Here is a 21469-nt window from a genome sequence, read left to right on the forward strand (position 1 = left end):
ACATGGGGATATTTAGTTGTTTATATGTGTTTACAAGATTTGAAAGTAATATTCAGAAACAATAATGAAATACAAATGAGAAGGAGTGAAGGCTGATAAAATGTTAATGTGGTGCTACTGCTTGGGAAATGCTTAAGATGACTATTAATATTACAGATTGCGGTTACTAATTTTTTCTCAAAATAGGGTTTTTATAGCATTGACTGTAGAAATGGAATCCCTCAAGTGGAACCCAAGCATCTTCGATGTTGTCACTCTTTCATATCAGTAATAAAAGAAAAAAGAAGGTAAAACTCTTACTCTGAAGTCCAGTAGGATGGAAATTCTGCTTATCATTGTAACTAAAGATTATACTCTCATACTGTACATTAAAAGGTCATAAAAAACGTTGACGAGGCTCCTGCTTTCTCTCCTTACTTGAAACAAGTTATGAGAGCAGGATGCATATGGCTTTTAATATAAAATAAGTTTTCCACTTTATAGCTAACACAATATGGAATGAGTACCCATTTACTTGATGGCTGAAGACAGGGATGAATAACAGATTTTTATTTAGCTTATCTACAGAATAGCATGAGGAACCCAGGGAGGTGTTTAAACAGATTTCTGTTAATATAAGGGTACATATGCCTAATTCTCTTAACTACATTGTGCTAGAACAGGCTTTAGTCTGTGATCCTTCCAATGTGCATAATAGCATTATAATAAATACATCTCCAGGTAGAAATAACTAAGTCATCTAATTCAAGCAGATGCACAGAACTGCACAGGGGCTTGTTTATCATCTGAAATGAAAAGATACAGACATTAGAACCTGGCAAATGATAGTATCAGAAGGTGTTATAAATAGCATAGATCTTTATAATTGCTCAGATCTTGGCCAAAGACCTAAATTGAGCTTGACTGATCTATCCTGTTCTTCTTTAGGCATATTTATGAGAATACAGACAATTAAATGATCAAAGGAGAAAAACACTGATGAAGAGATCTTTTCCACTCAGATATTAAATTTCTAGGATGACCTTTACTTTCAAAACATTGAAGTTTTATGACATTAGAAAGATGTCATGCCAGCCAAAGAGGATGTGCCATTTTCAAACAGGAGAGAAGTCAAGATTAGTTTTTCAATCAAACAGTATTTATTTGGAAAAAAGCTGTATTTTCTAAACCAGAAAATAAAAATACAGTATAGGTTATATCCTATACCAAGCTACAGAAACATGTATCTCTAAACATATACTAATACAGTTAATGGTGATTAGATACAGAGTTTTATGTTGAAGATCTGGATCAACATTTGTTTTTTCCTAAGTATGATGTTTGCATTCATGTTTTTTCCTGCATCTCACCAGGAATTACTATCACTGGTAGCAGGGGTGATTTACGTACTGTTGGAAAGTTTTCCCATTCAAAGGGAAGAGAACCTTGTGCTCTTTCATGAGCTCTTTAGTACCTCAGGATACCATCAGGGTATCATTGTAGTGTTGCATCTAGTGTTGTACTTTTTTATTGTCTATGGAATTGTGCGGGGATTGCTGGACTCCAGGACGGTTTGGGTGGGTGCTAACGAAGGATCTCTGAGGCCCGGTCTTTAGAGCATAGGGTTTATTATAAAGGATGAAGGGCCCTGCTTAGAGTTGCTAGCCGCAACTCGTGGCAGGCCCGGGGAGAGCGGGGGGAGAGAGAGAGAGATGGTGCCAGGTGGGTGTCCCAGCAGGAAGGTCCGAGAGAGAGAGAGCGTCCGGTCCCTTGGCCACACCTTATCAGGGGGCTTCAAGGTGGGCTGGGACAGGACTTGGGCCAATGGGGTTACAGACATCGGATACTTCAGGGGAGGGTTACAGGTATGGGATGAACCATACATTGGGGGGTGAGACAGGACATTCCATTTGACCTTAGGTTCTATCAGAAAGGGGGGATTGCATTATTGTTTTCGGGATACTCAGTAATGAAGGTTTGGTATTTCAAACCTCGTTTTCATCTCGACATCTGTATTCTCTGATTCTTTTGCCAGGCCCTCATATTTATAGGGCCTTGCTATTTCATCTTCCCCAACAAATTGCATTGTACTGAGAGGAATTTTTATTGTGTCCAGTGTTCTGGGTGAAGAAGATGAGTATTTCAGTAAAGGATACCAATGAAATTTAAACCTCATTAAATCTAGAGTGAAGTTTTTTATTGTTTGTTTTGTTCAGTAACTGAAGAATACTGGTTATCCATACAACCTTGCTCATACCAGATTTAATCCACTGAAACATAATATGTGAACAAACAATGTACAACACAAGAAAAGCGTTTTACTTAAAACATTCTTTGTAGAAATCACAGGAGGAAAAAAGAGAGCAAAATCACTCCTTTAAACTTCAGCTGCTGTAGAACACCAAGTTGCAAACACACCAAACTAGCGTGTTACCATTTCTCAATAACTTAAAAGAGACAGATTTTTTATCTATGGGACCATCTTGTCACTTAAACATCTCCCGATCAGAGTGTGAAAGGACAGCGTTAGAAGAAAGGTTAAGGTTAATGTAACCTTAGAGTACCTAGGAATACCAGGGAAATGCATTTCAGGGAAAAGACTGTAGTAGAAAAAGAGGCTTCCTGGTTAAATGTGTTTTGACAGATTAACTAATAAATAACACATATAGCTTTTTCTTTGTTTTCTTTTACTCTGGAGATCAAAATTTGCAAGCAAAGACCAATAAAAATCTATAATACAATATTAAACTGTAGAATGTGTGCACCTAAATCCCTTAAACTTTGTTACAGCAAATGCTCAATTATTTGAAACTGGTATTTAATGCAAGCACTTTTGAAAAACCAAACAATAATTCTAGAAATAACTTCCCCAATAAGAAGCCCTTTCTGAGAACTTACAATTCTATTTTTAATACTTATATTGAACATTATTACTGGAGAAATAAGGTATCAGAAAACTTCAAGAAGGTAGAATCTGGCCAATGTCAACATGAGAAATATGGCAGCCACTTTGTTTCAAGAGGTATTTATCTTGAGAGAATACCAAAAAGAATAATGTCAAAATCATATCAGATTAATGGAAACAAAAATATTGTACTTGTCTCCTGGGCCATTACCAGTGTCTTTGCAAAACTTTTCTGACCATATCAGAGTAAACCCCCACAGTATTCTTGACTTTTCTCCATAACACAACTTGAGCAATTTTAAAAATAATTTCCCTCATGTCCATCTGATTTTTTTAAGTGTGTGGTAAAGATCCTAGAGAATCAGAAAGTATGGGGCACACAGGTTAAGAGTGATGAATATCATCTTAGTCCAGTGACTGGAAAGCTGGAGGGGTGGAGAGAAGATGTTTATAAAGCTTTGTGTGATACTATGCAGTGTACTAATTCAAAGAACTGGTTTAGAAATGTGTTTGTTATTTCAATTTTATGCTGATAAGTTTCAAGCATAGACTGTCAGGTACAAAATGAAATTCATTACCAAGGAAAACCCAGTGCTCTGGTGTTACAAAAGGTTCTACATCATACATGTTCTGGTATATAAAAACATTTGAGTGAAAACACTAGAAATTACAAAAAAGAAAAACATATCAAATTATGTGGAGCTCTTACAGAGCATGGTGAGTATATAAAAGGACAGGAAGAACAAGAGGAAAACCGTTTAGGAAGGTCATATGGGTCCATATAAGGTAGTAGGACCCTTAGGAATTAGTTGCACAGTCACAGGTAGGGAATAGTTTAGATTTGTGCTTCCACAGTTAATAGTAAAATAGAAGACAAATATTATTGATTATTTTGGTACAAGTTCTGTCCTTGACCTTTATTTGGGTCCACATTATGTCCTGGTAGAGATCCTTCCTGTAGGAACTTCGCCATGGCTTTGCCTAGAGAACCTGTTAAGGAAGCTGATGTGGCTCGGGGGTGCAAAGGCTGTGGAGACTCAGGTGATCCAGTAGATGCTTCTCTACCTGTGACTGCACGCTGAGATGGAAAGGCAAATACAAGACATGTGCTGCTGAAAGTTGTTTTACTTTGGAGAAACAACAAGCAGTCAAGAAGCAATTGTGCTTTGGAGTCTGTTTCAGGTCTACTTTACAGGATTGTCTCTAAAGCAGACCCAATCATTTTGCAGGAAGCAAGGGGATGAGGGCAAGGGTACTTTTCAAAGTACCTGTGTTGTGTAGGAAACAGCTCTGGTTTCCTCTGATGCTACTACTTCAGAAAACATTTGCATGCTTTCTTAATTTCACCTCTAATAGAGAAGCTACCTGCAATGAACTCAGGAACAGACATAAACTAATTCTGCATTTCAGGAGCAGAGAGCAGGATCTTCCCTTTTGCTCAAAAGAATTCCATGTTATTAGAGTAAGGATATGTTACTTCAAGAGCTATTGTCAATGGGAACACATGTAATAAAATTAAACTGTCCAGGAAGGTTCTGTACTATAAGAAATCAGTTTATTATCATTATTATTTTAAATTTTATTTCCAGCCAGGAGCAACTGAAAGTCAAAAAGAAGACAGAAAAACACCCTAAATCTTTACATTCCATAGTGGTCCAGTGCTTATTATCCAGTTACTGATTCCTCCTCATTCTTTAAATGAAGCTGTCCTGGGGAACCTACCATCTGCCTGATGTAAACTGCCCCGTTAATTCTCACCTGGCTACAGCTGCAAAACAGATGAGAACAAGGAGAGGGAGTTAATGAATGAGTCCTGGTAAAGATCTCAGAAGGATGCCTCCTTTAATTCAGACCACGGTGGTAGTTAGTAAGATAACAAGCTGTTACCACCTAATGATTTCGGTTCCTTAAGTATAATGAGTCATGAGTCCCGGTATCTTTAGCCTGGACAACTTAAAACTACAGTTGTTCTTCAGAACCCTACTGTATATTGCAAAACTCCATATAGGACTTTCACCAGAAAAGGCTTCAGCATGGAAATAGAAACAGTTAATGGTCATGAAAAATTCAATTAGCGAGCTGTCAATAGGTTAATAAGTAGCAAAAAGCTTAAACACACACAAAAAACACCTAATAAAAACCAACCAATCAAAAAAAAAAAAAAAAAAAAAGCCAAAAAAAATACTCTACAAAAAAAACCAAACACCTTTTGGATTTCAATATCCAGTATGTTCTTGAAAATAATATGGTTTAAAGATAGCTCACAAAAAGTTATTTTTATCAACTGAATGTATTGTAGAAGTTCTAATATTATATTTAATACATTTTCTTGCTGTTGAGTAATATAAGGTCTGAGATAATGACCTTACATATGGCAAATGAGAGTTGTTACACAAGGAAAGTATCAAAACTATTTGTTAAAAAAATGCACATTATTAATAAGAATTAGAATAGCTAATAAATAGTCACAATAAAGAAAATCCTTGAAGTATGGAGTGTGAAGTATGATGAAGCAGAAAAGCATCTGAAATTTAAAACAATAGAAATTCAGCTTGTTCAAACTGAGTTACATGTGGCAATACAGAGTCTTAAGCAGGTTCTGAAAATGATCATTCTGAAAAGTTCAAGCATCAAATTTAAAACTATAAAAGTTATTCAGCTGATTTTGGATTAGTGCCTATTTTAGAAATGACTGAAGGCTTACATACACAAGATTTTGAAAAGGAAAAATTGGCATTCACATGCTGGATGGATAATCTGTACCCTTTTGCATATTCATACCATCTTTCATTGACAGTGAACCTTGCATTGGTCCTATGAAAGGCTGTGCATAAACATTTCCCTCAACCTAGTTAAGCTGTGGTGACCTGTTTTAGGCATTAGGGAGAGGAATCACTCCCAAGGTTGGGTGGTCCTACTTAGTTTGGATACAGCCGTGACTTCTCCTGGTATAACTCAATCAGAAGGATTTGATGGACACGAAGAGAAGGAAGGACATTCTCTGAATGATTTCTAGCTGGCACAGGCTGGAACCAGCATTGTGAATCCAACTCTTCAAGACCAGATGAGCATAAGTTGTAAGAGCTTATGGCTGAAAGGGACCTTTAAAGAGTTTTAAAGCCCTAGATGGTCTGATGAGTCACTGGTCAAAAAAGTGTTAAAGAATGACATAGTTGCTAAGGGTTAAACTGTCCTTCTGGTGAAGAGGGATGAAGAGTTTAAGTGAAATTTTCCGTCGAAGCTAATAGTTAAATAAGGCTACAGATTTACAGATTGACCATTTAGGGATAGGAAAAGAGGGCATGGTCATACTTACACCCACATATGACTTAATCTCGATCTGTAAGTCTAATGATGCAGAAGTACTCTATAACAACTCACTGTTATTATCTAATCTCATTTATTTTGAAAATAAATATTTTTATGAAGGTTGGCTGCTTGTTTCTGGCTGGCAACTGCTCCACTTTACAAGTGGAGAGCATTTCTTAGTATCTGTGTTCTTTTCCTTGCTGATTAAACTGAACAATAAATTCCTAATTAGGAGGTCTTGAAAGTCCTGGTTTTGATGTTAGCTTTGCAAGTTATTCACTGTGGGAGGTGATAGGGTAGTGAGGGTGCTTCTGAGTCATCCCCAATGCCCAAGCTGCTGTGCAGGATATAAAAGACATGTGCAGGAGAAGAGAACTAGTCAGATTTGGAACCTACTTTTACATCACTGTTACCCCCAAGATGACCTCAATTCATTAAAAAAGTTATTTCTTGGGAAGTGTCTTAAAAGGCTGTTTGAAGTTAAAGCTCAGGCTCAGTTGGTATTCAGACCATACCTATTCTCTACATTATTGTGGGCCATGCTTTGAAGTTTTCTCTTTCTCCTGGGTATTTCAGCTAATATGGTTCAATGCAAAATGAGACCAGAGAAAAATAGAGTATCATCATATTACTTATCTCAGGCTTGAAATGCAACAAGAAATTTAAGAAGAAAATAGCTCTTACTACAAATTAATACAGAGTTGTAAATAAAATCTTGAGGACAATGATTTGAAAATTGTTTTAACTTAGTAATTTATTTTGTATTTCCTTATGATATATGCATTACAGATTATACTATGAAAAATTTGTCTTCTGTGTTTTCACTATGTGTCCATTACTTAGAAGCAGCAGATTTTGCCACTGGAGTATGCCAAAAGGGTCTGTAATCAGATTCACCATTTCTATTTTCAAGTTTCATACATGTGAACACACAGAGTTATGCATTTGCTTTGTCACTCTGCTGCAAGGAATGGCAGAAAATTCACTGTTGGATAGCAGCATACACGCGACTAATGCCCTGACCAATCCCAATAGCTTTGGAAGCTCCGTTTGAATGATACCTGATAGAAAACTCAGCTTGTTCCTTCAAAATGTTCTGACATCTTTACTTTTCATCCTCACAAATATTTCATATCCTAGCAGGTCCTTATCACATTTCATAATTTGACATGACAACTGAAATTAATTTCAGGTTGTTAAAGTATCTAGGCAATTTTAAGAAATGGTTTCATTGAAAAGAACTCTGAAAACAAACCAGATTTGAAAGTCATTTTGCAAATACAGAGATTTAAATAGGGATCAGATTTTGTACAGAAGCAGTGATTTGGTTGGTCTTTCTCCAGACTGCAAGAGAGAGTTCTGTGACATCAAAAGACCACATGGACAACAGTTTCTGTTGCTTTCTCTTTTGTCCTAGTAGAGATCATCCAGAGGATCACTATTTGCACCTTCAGTTTACTTTCCTAGTCTTGGGTGAAAATATAATGAAAAGTCCTATACATATGGTGCACAGTTCCCTTTTGTTAATTTTTGGTGCTCAAGATCCAGCTCTTCAGGTTAGTGGGCTTACAAAAGAAAATTCAACTCTTTGTGCTTCTTGTTCACCCTAGAGACAGTCCCAGCTAGAAAAGGGACTAACAAAATTCCTCTGATGTCACATGTACTGAGCTACTCCTGCAATTTGTGCTGTCACTTCTCATATTCATTCTTTCACATGGGGAAAGTCCTTCTAAAAGCACTGCTGGAGATAAGGCATGAAATAGAATGGCCTGTAAGCCAAAGAAAGCAAGTTCAGATCAAGAGGATCTTTGTGACAGAATTGCTCAGTGCCCAGTGGAAGACTGTGTCACACAGGCAGGTATCAGCAGAGGCAGGAGGAGAATTGTCTATCAATGCCCCAGCACTGTATTTAAAAGACAAGTAGTGCTTTACTGCAATGATCTCATCCACAGTGCAAAAATAGATTTGAAGTATTTCAAACATATTTTACTATGTTGAAAATATACCAAAATGTCTGTTTTTCTGGAAAATGTTTACAAGTGAGAAACATTTCCTATGTCAAAGCATCTCCATCAAGACACTGCTAATCAGACATATTTTTTTTAATTGATAATATTTTTTAAAAATCCATTTAGACTGCTTATATTTACTTCTAAGCAGTAGTATTTTGGAATTGATCTGATTTTTTAGAGTTTCCAGTTTTGAAATATTTTTCTAAACCTCTGTTGTATTTTCAGGTTCAGAAAAAAAGTGAGTATTCTATTTAAGCATCTATTAAAAGCCCTATTTCTTATCTTTGTGTGCATGCAGTGAGGGGGTTATTTTTATTGCATCTAAAATACTTGTCATTACATTTTTGAGGCAATTCATATGTTGTTATTATGTGCCATAATGACATCTATTGCAGCAAAGTGAGACAGAAATCATTAATATTTTCTATATTCCAATCTGAAACTCAGAATTATCAACAATGCTTCATTGGTTTGAATGCTTCTGTCTTACAACATTTTAGAACCTTCATACTAAAAAAAGAGAGGCATTTAAAGTCACCTATAATGAAAAATTTGAAACTAAACTAAACTAAAGTCTGTGTATGTGTGCATATGTAAAGTGGTGCTTTGTTAAACCTGAATTAGGGATATAGAATAATATTTCATGTAACAACTGCAGTTAGTAGCTTGTATGTGATGAAAAGATGTGAAGACAAATTGAATGTGTGGGTGTTTCTGTGTGTACAAAAGAAGAAGGGAGATTACAAACTGGATTAAAAAAAACCAACATCCACTGCCATCAGTACTGAGTAGAACTGCCAAAGATGCCAGCTTCATCATTTACTGCAGCTGTGCACCTGCAAACGCCACCTGGATTCTCTGTCACTGCAGCAGTTTCAGAAAGGTCTGAATATTCAGCCACTGAGTATTCTCATGTTTTATCTACAAAATATTCTAATTACTTTTGCTGCTAATCAATGGCAGAGGGAAAAAAAATGCCTCTAGGATTTGGCTCCGTGAGCAACAGGGGTTGCTGTGGTTAAGAGTAACTTAATCTACTGTGCCAACAGCTGCATCAGTAGACTGCATCAAGCAATCAAATAAGGATTAAAGAAAAAGCCACATTGGCTTTAATTGTCTTAGTTTATCTGCTTGGCATACACTGCAGAAAACGATTAATTTAGGCTGTTGCTAACAAAGAATAAAGTTTAGTGTTTATGAGCAGTCCAGCTGAAATGCAACTTCCTTAAACTTTCTTTGCATTTTCTGTCATCAGAAAGGAAAATAATAATATATCACTGTTTTCCTCAGGGAATAGCTATATATTAATACTATTAACATTCAAAAGAAAAATTACCTGTGCTGTAGACTTAGATTTATTTTAAATTAAGTCATAACACTGAAGTCTGCTAAACAGTGGAAAATGGGAGAAAGTATGGTCTGACTATCAAATCAAACAAGTTATGGCAGCCAGCTACTGGCTTGGTGATTTGAGACTATGTGGATTGACAGCAAATGAAGGAAAATTCAAAAGAGAAGACATGAAAGGCTGCAAGACTTTGCCTACATAAGTAGAAAAAAAAAGCAAATTTTCTCACTTCTCTGTAAATCTCCATAGTTCAATCCCTTGGCCATCCTTTCATCCTGAAAGGTCTGCTGAATTTCTGAGAGTGAGGTGAGCTGTTCTTCTTTTTTTGGCAATCAGGCAGAGACCTGGAAGCAGAAATAAACAGTCCCCAGCCAGTTTCCTTAGAGAGCCACAGAAATGAACCTAAGATTCAGTCTATGATTATGGACTCAAAGAATGTGGAGGGATGGTTATTATGACAATGAAACATGTAAGAAGGTTCACTTTTGTGAAGGACCTTGAAAACATCTGGAAGAAACCAGTGTGGTACACAGGGAAATGCAGAACAGAATGGAGGAACTTAGTGAGGAATAAGATATGATAGGCTCCTCTTATCAATTAAATTTTTTCTGCTCTCCAATCTGTCACTGGGGATCACAGGGCAACCACAGGATATGCAGTATCAGTAATCATGATGGAACAAGATTAGGGCCCAGATAAAGGTTTGACCTGTGTTGAGAGAACCCAAAGCTGTTTTTACATGTAAATAACTGGGTAATAGCCAAGCATCAAGATTACAGGAAGATTATGGAAAAAATATGTTTTATAAAATAATGGGCCATTCTTTAGGTTATGTTAGATGCTTAATGAAATCTGCTAGAAACACCTGAATTTTAAAATGTTATGGAAGAAAATGTGACATGATTTATAGATTAAAAAGACCCAACAAGTAAAAAAAAGAAACAAGGGCATATGGACTCAATGTTACAAAGCCAGAAACAAATGAAACATATAGTGCTAAGAATATCAGAGAGTCTACAAAGAGGTTTGTGAACTTGATTTGTTCACCCAAATTCAGCAAAAGGTTTTGAGTAAGAATAAGAAAGGACACTCTTCCACGTGAATCTTTCTCTAGAGCTGTTTGTCATAGACAGTGGGCCACACTTAGGCAGTTCTTGTAGTAGACACAAAATTTCATGTATAAATGTAACTAAACAATCAAAGTAATTGCACACATTTGAATGATAGTTTTTATTGAATATGGAATGTAGTATTGTTACTACTTCATATGGAAGCCCCTATAGTGTTTAAAATAAGCTTTTTTTACCACAATATTCTGCACTGTGTGTACCTTGATAACTTCTATGCATTGTCACATAGAGCCATTTGTACAATGGGATTATTTCTTTCCATTTTGTCATATATAAAACAAATTACACTTGAAGAAATTTCTTGTAATTTTGCTTTCCTATGTGCTTAGCAGAAGACAATAAAACAGGAGAAAACACTAAAACCTAGTTTTAACATGTGACTTTGAGGACTCGGTGTGCCCAGCGCACTGTCAGAAGGGCCAGCATAAACTGTTATTTCCTTCACAATTACCTACATGATGAAGAAATTGCTCTTAGAATATAAATTACCTCTTCCACAGGTACTTAGGCAGGTCCGTATCCTCCTTTGTTTTTGACAAGGACTGTCTCCAGAAGATCTTTTGCATTTTTCCAAGAAGACAAGTTGCTATCAGTGAAGCTGCTATGGGATAAAGGACAGGTTTTTTTTTTTTTAATTCCTTGAAGACATAAAGGGATATGACCCAATCTAGTAAACAGCCTTAACTGAGAACTACTTGGGAATCCACAATTAGATATCTTTTTCTGGTAAAAATAATGTCCTTTACAAAATTTGGATGTTATTTTCCCAGTTTATTGATCTTAAAACAAACAAACAAACAAACAAAAACTCCCACAAATAGATAAATAAATAAATGAAATTGTGTGAATCTTTTGGTGCTTTGAAGAAATGATGATTCCTTTTTGGTCTCTAACTTAAATTATAATCTTCCTTCCTGAAGAAAAAAGCAGTGGACTTAAGTCTGTAATTCACAGTGTGTGCAATGGGACCATAAAGGTAAATAAAAAGATAGATCTTTCTTGTCTCTTTTCACACATACATGCACAAAGATTTCTTTTCCTCATCCACTTCATAAACATAGTAATGTTAGTAAATTTTTTAAAATACATTTCTGAATGCTGATTAAATACATTTTTGATGTGAATGCTGATTCACATTTGTCCTTTACCTGCCACAGTTGGTTCACTTTGCTTTCTCCTATTCCCAGGCAAAGCCAAACAGCTCTGAGGCAGCTTAGTTTGAGGGCAAGTATTGGAGAAATAAAGTTTTCTGCTTATTGTGTTAACAGAATGCAGATGTTGCAATTACCTCCTAATAAGCAGTATGGACTAAGAACTTCCACTGTTAAAAGGTGAAATAAATGAAATGTGTGGGATATGGTAAGATTTTTGTTGTAATTTATTATTATATTATTGTCAGAGTTTAGGTAAGTAAATCTTTATATCATACAATGAACATACAATTAAAGAGTTTGTTTTCTTGTTTTTAATCCCAGTGAAGATCAAACTAAAATTTTAAATCATGCTTCTTGCTCCCTTTTTAACTGATCGTTACCTGCTTTGCCAAGAAGCAAAATTCAGAGAAGAAATCAAAGTTTACTGTTAATACTGTACAGAGTCACCCAAAGAACTGGCAAATACTCACAGAGAAGGGTCAGCCCTTGAGAACATTTTCTAAAGTACAATGCCTACCACTTACATGATTCCACCAAAAAGATTGAAGAATATGTAAAATATGTGAGATATAATACATGCACTAGCACCTGTTTGCAGAGGTAATCACTCATTTGGAAGCCTCTCTGCTAGTCACCTATTTACAGTTGTGTGTATATTTTTTATGATAAAATGTAGATGTTTTTATGGTTCTGTTCAGAAAGTGTTGACTTGGCCTTCAGTAAGTCTTCTTCTTCTAGAATAGTTATTCAAATGATACGTATGACATCATTGCTGCTTTTCTACCACTAAGATATGGAAGCCAGATAGTCTCCAATTCTGGGCAACACAATTTCTATTTGTCAAACACACCCTGAGGCTCTGAGAGTGTGCATCTGTCACAGCTATAGTGCAACTGGGTGGGTCTGACTGATAGTGATTGAGTAAAGTGCCAACATAACTGAGTAAGATTGAAGATGACTACACCGATATGCTTGAATTGTCATTAGTATTAATGAACAGGACAGCACATATCTTGACATGAGTAAGTGGTCACAGCTTGGGAGTGTGGAAGTGAATATTAGCTCACATGACTTGGTGTAACTCTGCATGGGTGTACGTGTGACACATGAATGATTACTGGAAGTCAGTATTGGTGGGTGGGAGTAGCAGTGTCACTTTATATAAATAAGCATCCATGACAAGGGGCAATTTAGTTTCTGCGTAAAGATTTCCTGTTGGTAGAGAATAACCTACAATCTCCCAGTGACAGAATATCCACTCCCTTCAGGCAGTTACTCTCTACTTTCCTTTAAGCTGTAGTATTTCTTAATATTTCTGAAACTACAGATATGTATCATTCTGATTAAGGCTGGAAAGCGATATTGTCTTTAATCTTGGTTTGAATCTGAGCCTTCATTATTGTATAATTTGCTCAGCTTCTCTAATAGATGATATCTGTTTCATGATTGATGGGATATTATCTCTCTTTCATGCTCCCTGTCAAAAGAGACTTCTGAAATTATTAGTGCATAACACTATCTATATGTATGTATGCACATTTATGCATCTATGTATGTAGGTATGTTTGCAGTCCTTAAAAAATAATGAATATCGCTTCAGAAGAAAGTAAATCTAGGTATTAAATAAACTTGATTTTAGGGTAGTAGAAACCTCTTCATGCAGCACTAAATTTACTACTGTAAACCTGAATTTTTGTGAGGGTACCTTAGCCCGTTTGAAACTGCATTGGAAAGAGTTCCTTTGTAAGGGAAAACTCCCAGCTTTCACCCAGACAATCCCTGGCTCACAGCCTTCCAGTCTGCAGCAGCAGGGCAGAGCTGAACCTGCAAGAGTTAAACAGTAAGGTTTGCCCAGCTGTTCCTGAGAGTGAGCTGGGCAGTAGCTGCTAGCACTAACCAGCAGTCAATCTCAAATGCTTCTGAATCACTTGGACACTCTTCTGTGCCAACTCTGGAATCAAAATGCCTGGTATGGATATGGGATGAGTATCCGTGGTCATGCGATTCTCCTTCCAGGCATGGTGATGCAGTCTCCTTCTGTAGACATCTCCCAGTACCCAGAAAGAGTTAGGAAGAACTGATGTCTTCTGATGATCCTATTCAGGATATGACTCTCTCAAACCTCCTTTTTTTCCCAGCAGAAGCATGTACCTACCACCTCCTTGACACAGCCCAGGATTAACAGCAATCAGTTAATTCTGTTAATATGTTAATTCTGCGTCTGCACTGCCCCAAGCAGAGAGTTCAGAGCCTCTTTTTGGTTAAGAAACATGTGCATAAAAAGACCTCAAAACAATTATGCAAGATTTTCAATAAATGTGGGTTTTGCAAAACATAGCAAAAGAAAGAAATAAAGCAAGAAGGTCCAAACCTGCTACCAGCGATCTAAACTGCTCTCACAACCTAATGTCAGGACATAATTCTCCTCTCTTTATTCACATGACAAAATATAACTCACACACACTCTTGCACTCTTTTTATTATTCCTAATACTCTCAGAAATGTGTCTCCTTAGTCAGCCATTGCTACTGTGAGTTTCTTTAAATCATAACCTTCCAAATGCTGTGGAACATAGCATCTATTTGAAGGAAATTAGAGTTGTTAAATTAACAAAGAGTGGCTGAAGATAGGATTCTTTTCTCATACTAGAAATCCTGCTGTACCAACCACTACTTTTAGTGAATCCTATGACAAAATATTTGTGTTTGATTATTCATGTTCCTAAATTTTATTTTTCCAAATAAGACTGAATTTATGAATGTCGTGGTGTCTGTGTATTTCTTATTGAGAATATGGACCTACATTATATGCTTGCAGCCCTTAACCATAGAGATTTCAAATATGTAGGGACAATTTAAATGTTTTCCCAAATTTAAATGTTTTCCCAAATTAGTTTCACTAATGTGGACTTTGTATTTTTGATGACTCCTTCCCTGCTGCTTCTTATAAAGGATGTGAATCTGTATCATGAGAAGGCATCTGCAGACCACCCACAATAAGACATTTTGCATCTCTCTTTCCTTGCCTGGTATTCACTTAGAGACAATATACTCAGCAGAAGGGAGGTAGTGGAATTTTTTTTTTTAACCCTGGCTATTTAAAAACATGACAATAGGAATAATACAGAATACACAAGTGCTGAAAAAGCATTCCTTTTACAAAAAGGAAAGAGTGACAAATTGGTCCATGTGACTTCCCATTTATGAGATGTATCCACTTTCTTAACAGTAATTTTCATGAGCCATTTAAATAAGTGACCTTATGAATAAGACTCCATGTAAATCATGAACACCATCATGCAGGAAGATGACAGATTTTATGGATTGGTCATGGCAAAAATAGCAAATTTCACAGTTTGTCATGCACTAATGGAGATGGTTACAAAAACATAAAGTCATTTATAGTGATAAAAAATGATACTGAAAGGATTCAAGTTGTATTTTTAACAAATATAAATAATAAAGATGTGTGACATTCTGTCAACAGATTTGGGAAAGATGGTTTTAAACTGGTGAGAGACACAAAACCAAATAAAACAACAGAGTGATTGTGGTGGATTCTGTCAGAAAGAAAACAAAAAATAACCCAAAAGAATGCAACTACTTAAAACCAAATTCCTCTAATGTAAACACAGAGGAACAGTGCAAAGACTATTTTAAAGCCAGTATAAATGCAAGGTATTATAGTGGAATAATAAAAACTATTTTTACAGTAACAAAGTTTTGTAATTAAAGCTGCCTTCTGATCCAGCTGCCTGTAACCATGTGACTTCAGTCTGATATTTTCTGGTTAATGTAAACAGAGCTGAACCTTAGTGTCTACTTAGGTGGGAAGCCAATAGGCCATCACATTTAAAAAGTGTTGGCTGGGTTTTGGATTCCCTGGCTTTTGACTGGTCTTTCTGAGAGGCTGCTTAAATGTTCTTACCATTAGAAAAATATCACTGATTCTAGGAAACTGTCTTGATTTTAACTCCCCAAATCTAGAATTTCTTTTAAAAATGTGCCAATGCTCAAATCTGTCTGGAGCAGGTGGCTGGACAAGAGACCTTCTGAAGCTCATTCCAACCTAAATTGTTCCATGATTCTCCCTGAAACCTGTCTGAAACCCTATGTATCAGTGCTGAGCTGTAGTATTTCTCTATGCAGAAGCTACCCAATATGCTGAAATTATAAACCACTGTTTTGTGACCTTTCAGTGGAATTTACCTAATTAAAAAGATTCAGAAGTACAACATATCTGAAGTTAAAAGCCATCTTAGATCAGCCAGAAGTGAGACAGCAAGATAATACCATAATTTCAACAGCAGCTGAAGAAGTAGTTATGAAGCAAAGTGAGGCCTAGATGAATGTTCGTCTTCTGACTGAATCCAAAGATAGAGTGATGAAGTATTTGGAAGTTCAGTATGTTGACTAGACAAAAAAAGATTGCCTCCTTGTAACTTTCCTTCCAAAATATAATATGTCTTTGAAGCTTATAAATCTGCAGCATGCAAATTTTACATCTGTATCAGTTCCCCAAATAACTTTATTTTAGTTAATGACGTCTAAAAGGGCTGCAGAACAACACTATTGTACCACCTTCTGCAGCAAACTTTTTCTCTGGGTGACATAAAAGCATTTAGTTAGAGAACTTTTTCAAGAGACGGTCACAATAACTTTAGAATGCAGTACGTAATCCACTACAACACACTTGCAGGAATATGTTTAAGACAATGAAAAGTTAGTGTGTAACTAAAAATGCAATATTTATTAACTTTACATGCTTTATATACATGATTAAAATACTTTTGCTAATGTGCTCAACATATAATATAGGACCTAGACACAGTATTCTATAGTAAACTGGATTAATTTTCCTGTGAGGCTCCTTAATTCAGTGCTAGTACCACATAGAATCTTGAAAATTACACTGCAATTTCATTTGAAGTAGAAAATAAGCCAGGTAATCAGAATATGTACTTTGTTTTTGCCATACTGATAGTTTAATTTGCTTTCTTTACCTTTTCATATTTGCAAAGTTGAAAAGCTGCCATTTTTGAGACTTGTGTTTGGTAGCTTTTCAGCCATTTTCTTGCAAAGAAATCTGAACAATCAGACATGTTAAGATCTTCCTGCAAAGATCTCTTTGCAGGAATCTAGGCCAGCAAATGACGTTCATATTTTACAAAATTAATCAGCATTATCACAACTGCACTGGTGCAAATTCTCACCATTAAACTTCCTAGATAGTCTCAAAGACAGCAATAGCACTATGTTCACATGATTTCAAGCAATCAAGTCAACATAATTTAATGAACTACCACTTTTTCTGAGCTATGGTAATGGTTGCTTACAAAAGAGCCAGGATGCAGACATTACTGTTTTGTAACCGATACATGGAGGATGAGGATGTAGCTGCAACGGATGTGCCATGCACACACACTGAGTGACTGATTGTTGTGAGTTGGGTGTGTGCTTGATGCCTCAGGTTTTAGCTTTTCTATTTTTCAGATTCTATACTGCTTTAGTGTGTAGGCCTGAGCTTCATATTAAGGATATGAATGGATAGGACATGGAAGGATAGTAAGCTCTCTTCACAGAATAGGTAGACAAAATAATTCCTTCTCTAGCTGGGGACCAAGGACAACCCATCCAATCTCAGGCCCAAGAGCATAAACAGTGGACTGAAGAGAGAAAAACAAGAAGGATGGGACTTCATAACCTAAAGTTATAAATGGACAATTAACTCCAATGTGCTAATGGACAGGAACTTATAAAAGTGTGAGACGCCATGACCATTCATCCATTTTGTAACCATTTTGGGTTCATTTTGGGTGTAGCCCTGGCTGGCCTTTTGTACTGCCCAAGGTGTGTCCATTGAGGCCTTCTAATAAATACCTACTTTATTCTTTAACTACGTCTAGCCTCTGTTCTAGGTCAGCCTTCACAAGGCATCATGCCAAGCACAAGCTGAATGTGTAATTGCTCAGTGCATTATGGATTCGTGATTGTCATGTCAGGCAAGTGATAGGCACTTGATTATCCTAGGACATCAGGGAGAATTTCTTCATGGGAAGGATTATCAAGCATTGGAACAGGCTGCCCAGGCAGTTGATAGATTCACCATCCTTGGAGGTGTTCAAGAAATGACTGGAAGTGCACTTAATGCCATGGTCTAATTGACAAGGTGAAAATTAGTCAAAAATTGACTCAATGATCTTGGACATCTTTTCCAACATAAATGGTTCTGTGATTCTGTGATTAGCATGTGATTGACATGTGAAACCCTTGTGATTGGTGTGTGATGGGGACATGATTAGCATGTGCTGGCCACACAATTGCCATGTATCATGTGGCATCATTCAGGCATTCAGGCATGCACCGTGAGTGCTGGCACCGCCCCAAGCAGGTGGTGACCTCTTGTGGCACCAAGGATGTTCCTCATGGTGACCCCAAGGCAGAACAGAAGAACTATCAAACTAGTCATCAAGCAATTGGTTCTCTTCTAGCTTGTTGCAAGAACAATATGAAATTTAATTGTTTGAAATATGGAGGCATATGGTAATGCATGTTGTTTGTTGACTGTTAACTGTTCATTACTGTGTAGGGAGAACAAACTCAAAGGAAACTTTAAGAGTAAGAACCTAGAAGTAACAAACCTAGGGGAAGAAGAACCAAAGAATGGCATGTACAGTCAGCAAAAATTGCTTCACCCACCTGCAATATCTTGTTATGTTGCTGTAAAACAGTTACTTCTCATTGGGCAGAAAATAGACATTTGCTTCACATTCTGCAGAGCTGTGATCTGTACACAAATTCCTGAAGACATTGTTTCAGCAGTTAATCATCAAGCGTAGTCTTGTATGTTTTCATAATGCTCAGAAGAGCTGTGTGAGGGTATGTATAAATATATATCCATATATATAGAGAGAGAGATAAAAATACACATGTGTAAAGATATAAAAAAGATGAACTTAGATGTAGCTTCTTACTCCCACAGCAAGAAATAGATTCCAAAGTATTTCCCAGAGTGACAGTGTTGTATAGGTAGCTATAATATTTAAATTGACTTGTGAGAAAAAGGAAGAATAGGTTCCAGACCCAAGGGTACCTTTGAAGAGTGAAATCATAAAGGTAATGAACCTAGTTTTAGTGACGAATACAGACTGCTATCTTTCATTCAAAATGAAATTACTGTCACCAAAATCTATTCTTTGTGCCATTTTCAATTCTCACTATGATTATTCTCAATAGAATTAGGTACTAAAATTACAATTCTTCATATGTTTTATAAATCATAGTAGTAGACTTGAGTATTTTGACCTTTTTAATATTCCTTTGTTTGATTGGCCATTGTGCCTATCTGTTCCATGTATCCCATTATTTTACTGCCTCTCTAACCTATGGGGAAGGGGATGAAGCAGCTGGCCAATGAAGATGTAGGGTATTGTAAAGGTCAAAGTACTAACATTATTCCTAAATATTTCAGAGCATACTTTAAGTATTAAAGTTCTGACTGCAGTTTCTTATACCTAATATTGAGCAAAGAGCAAAAAATAGTATGAATCTTTTTCAGTACGTTAAGTTGACCAAAATCAAAGTAACTATAGGGAAACTGTAATACACTTATTACAACTATATTACTGAGTACTGGCTCAAATTATATCAGAATTATGCATTTAAATCAATACTTAGAGAAGGATAAGAGCATTATGCTCCTGCTTTGGATCCCTTTCCCTGAGCACAGGTAGCTCATATTTAAGTTTTCTTCAGATATGTAGGAATGTGGAAGAATTACTAGTAATTTAGGAGATTAATGATTGTGCTGTGTCTGTGTGGAGTGCTGCCCAATGGACAGTCTCTAACAGTAATGTGTAAATGTAAAGTGTTAATGGCCTGCTTACCTCCATGTTTCTGGGATTTGAAAGAATCTGGACAGGACAGGATAAAACTTGAGTGCTTATTTTCATAGTTCTTCCCCTTAAACTGGAAGCAGTGTGTACCACTGCTTCTGTATTGAATCTGCTTCTACAAATTATTTACTCCTTTTTCATGTAACTTACTCAGATTATTTAAACAGAGCAGCTGAAGCTTCTGTATGTAGATTTGTAATGATGTAGGACCCAGAACTTCCATAACACAGCCAGGTGAACTGCTAACATGTCTTGAAAATAAAAATAAGTAGGCACTGTGACACAAAAATCTAATAGTAAAGAAAAACACTACAGGAGTAGTGTCAAAATTATGGCAAAGACATTTCCTTTCCAACATAACTGGAGTCACTCCAGAAAGAATATTAATACTGCAGGATGTGCATTGTGCTCTAACAGCTCTTTTTAAAATGTTGAGCATTGTTACACACATCAGCTCAACTGCAATAGGATCTTCTGTGTGAAAGTAATATACAGGATTATGTGTGTTTTAAGGCATATTACTGCCATCTTATTGTACACAGTGTAGCATATCTCTTTTAAAAGAGAAACAGTTCTGCTAAAAGCTCTTACAATCATTTTCTACATTTTCAATAAGAATGAGTGCTTGTAAAATTAGAGATCAGATTATCATCAGTTTGAATTTCAAATATCCAAAGAATATTTGAAACCCGTGTAACCTGAATCCTAAGGTTAGGCTTGTTGCTCTGTACTTAAAATATATACAACAATCTACAAGTTAACAAAACCAGTTTGGGTTACATGACCTTACAGTTATGTTTATGATTCCAAATGATGAGCAAAGAATTTCAGTTTAGCAGGATATAATGAAAAATACTAGTGCTCTAGACTGACTTTTCATCCACCATTACAATCTTGCTAACTTCAGCACTCAAAATATTTGTGTTCAGGATGAATTGCAGTACATGACTAGAACTTCTACTGAAGTCTTTCTGAAAAGTGATGCTTTGTACTCCATCAGCTCAGAGGAATAGTTAAACTGACTGTGGTGGGTTATATACTGTGAGAGATGAAGACAGTACATTATCGTGAATATAATTAATGTGTTTAGAAATCCCTACTCCCTTCCTGTTTTTTTTCCTTCTGTTTCTCTCATCCTAGAAAATTCAACAGGGATTCGGTGACAGCTTAAAAAAAAAACAAAAAGTGATGTTTAATCTGGGTTTTCCTTGCCATCATTTATCCCTCTGCCTCTGCCTTTAGTTTTAAGTAATATAAAGATTGACTTAAAAGGGCATACCTGAGGTGTTTATGATGATCTTTTCACATTGATTTAATACAGTTTATCAAAGTTTCATGATTTTAGAATCCAGATAAACATCCTCTAAAGTAGATGATGAGGGAACTGTGACATTTCGTTAACAACAAAGTGTGTTGAATTCCTGTTAAAGGAGAAGGAAGTGGTATGAATTAACCTACAGTTGGTTTAGTGTTTTAATGGGTAGGGGTGACGGTTCAGGTCTCTCCACAAGCCACTGAACAAATATCAATATAGATTATTCAAGGTACAGTCATCAAGCCAAAAATGAATTAAATGTAAAATAAAGTGTAGTTAAATGGATAAGTGGAACAAATTACCTTCTAGTAAGAATCCCGTGCAAAAGGGATTTCTCAATACGTGAATAGAACTGAGCCTTGTGTCTGCTGATGCTATTGAAGTTACCAACTACTGCCTGAAAGGAGATCTTTGAAAGAAACA

Source organism: Vidua macroura, chromosome 1 (assembly GCF_024509145.1).
Source record: "Vidua macroura isolate BioBank_ID:100142 chromosome 1, ASM2450914v1, whole genome shotgun sequence".
In the NCBI taxonomy this organism is placed as follows: Eukaryota; Metazoa; Chordata; class Aves; order Passeriformes; family Viduidae; genus Vidua; species Vidua macroura.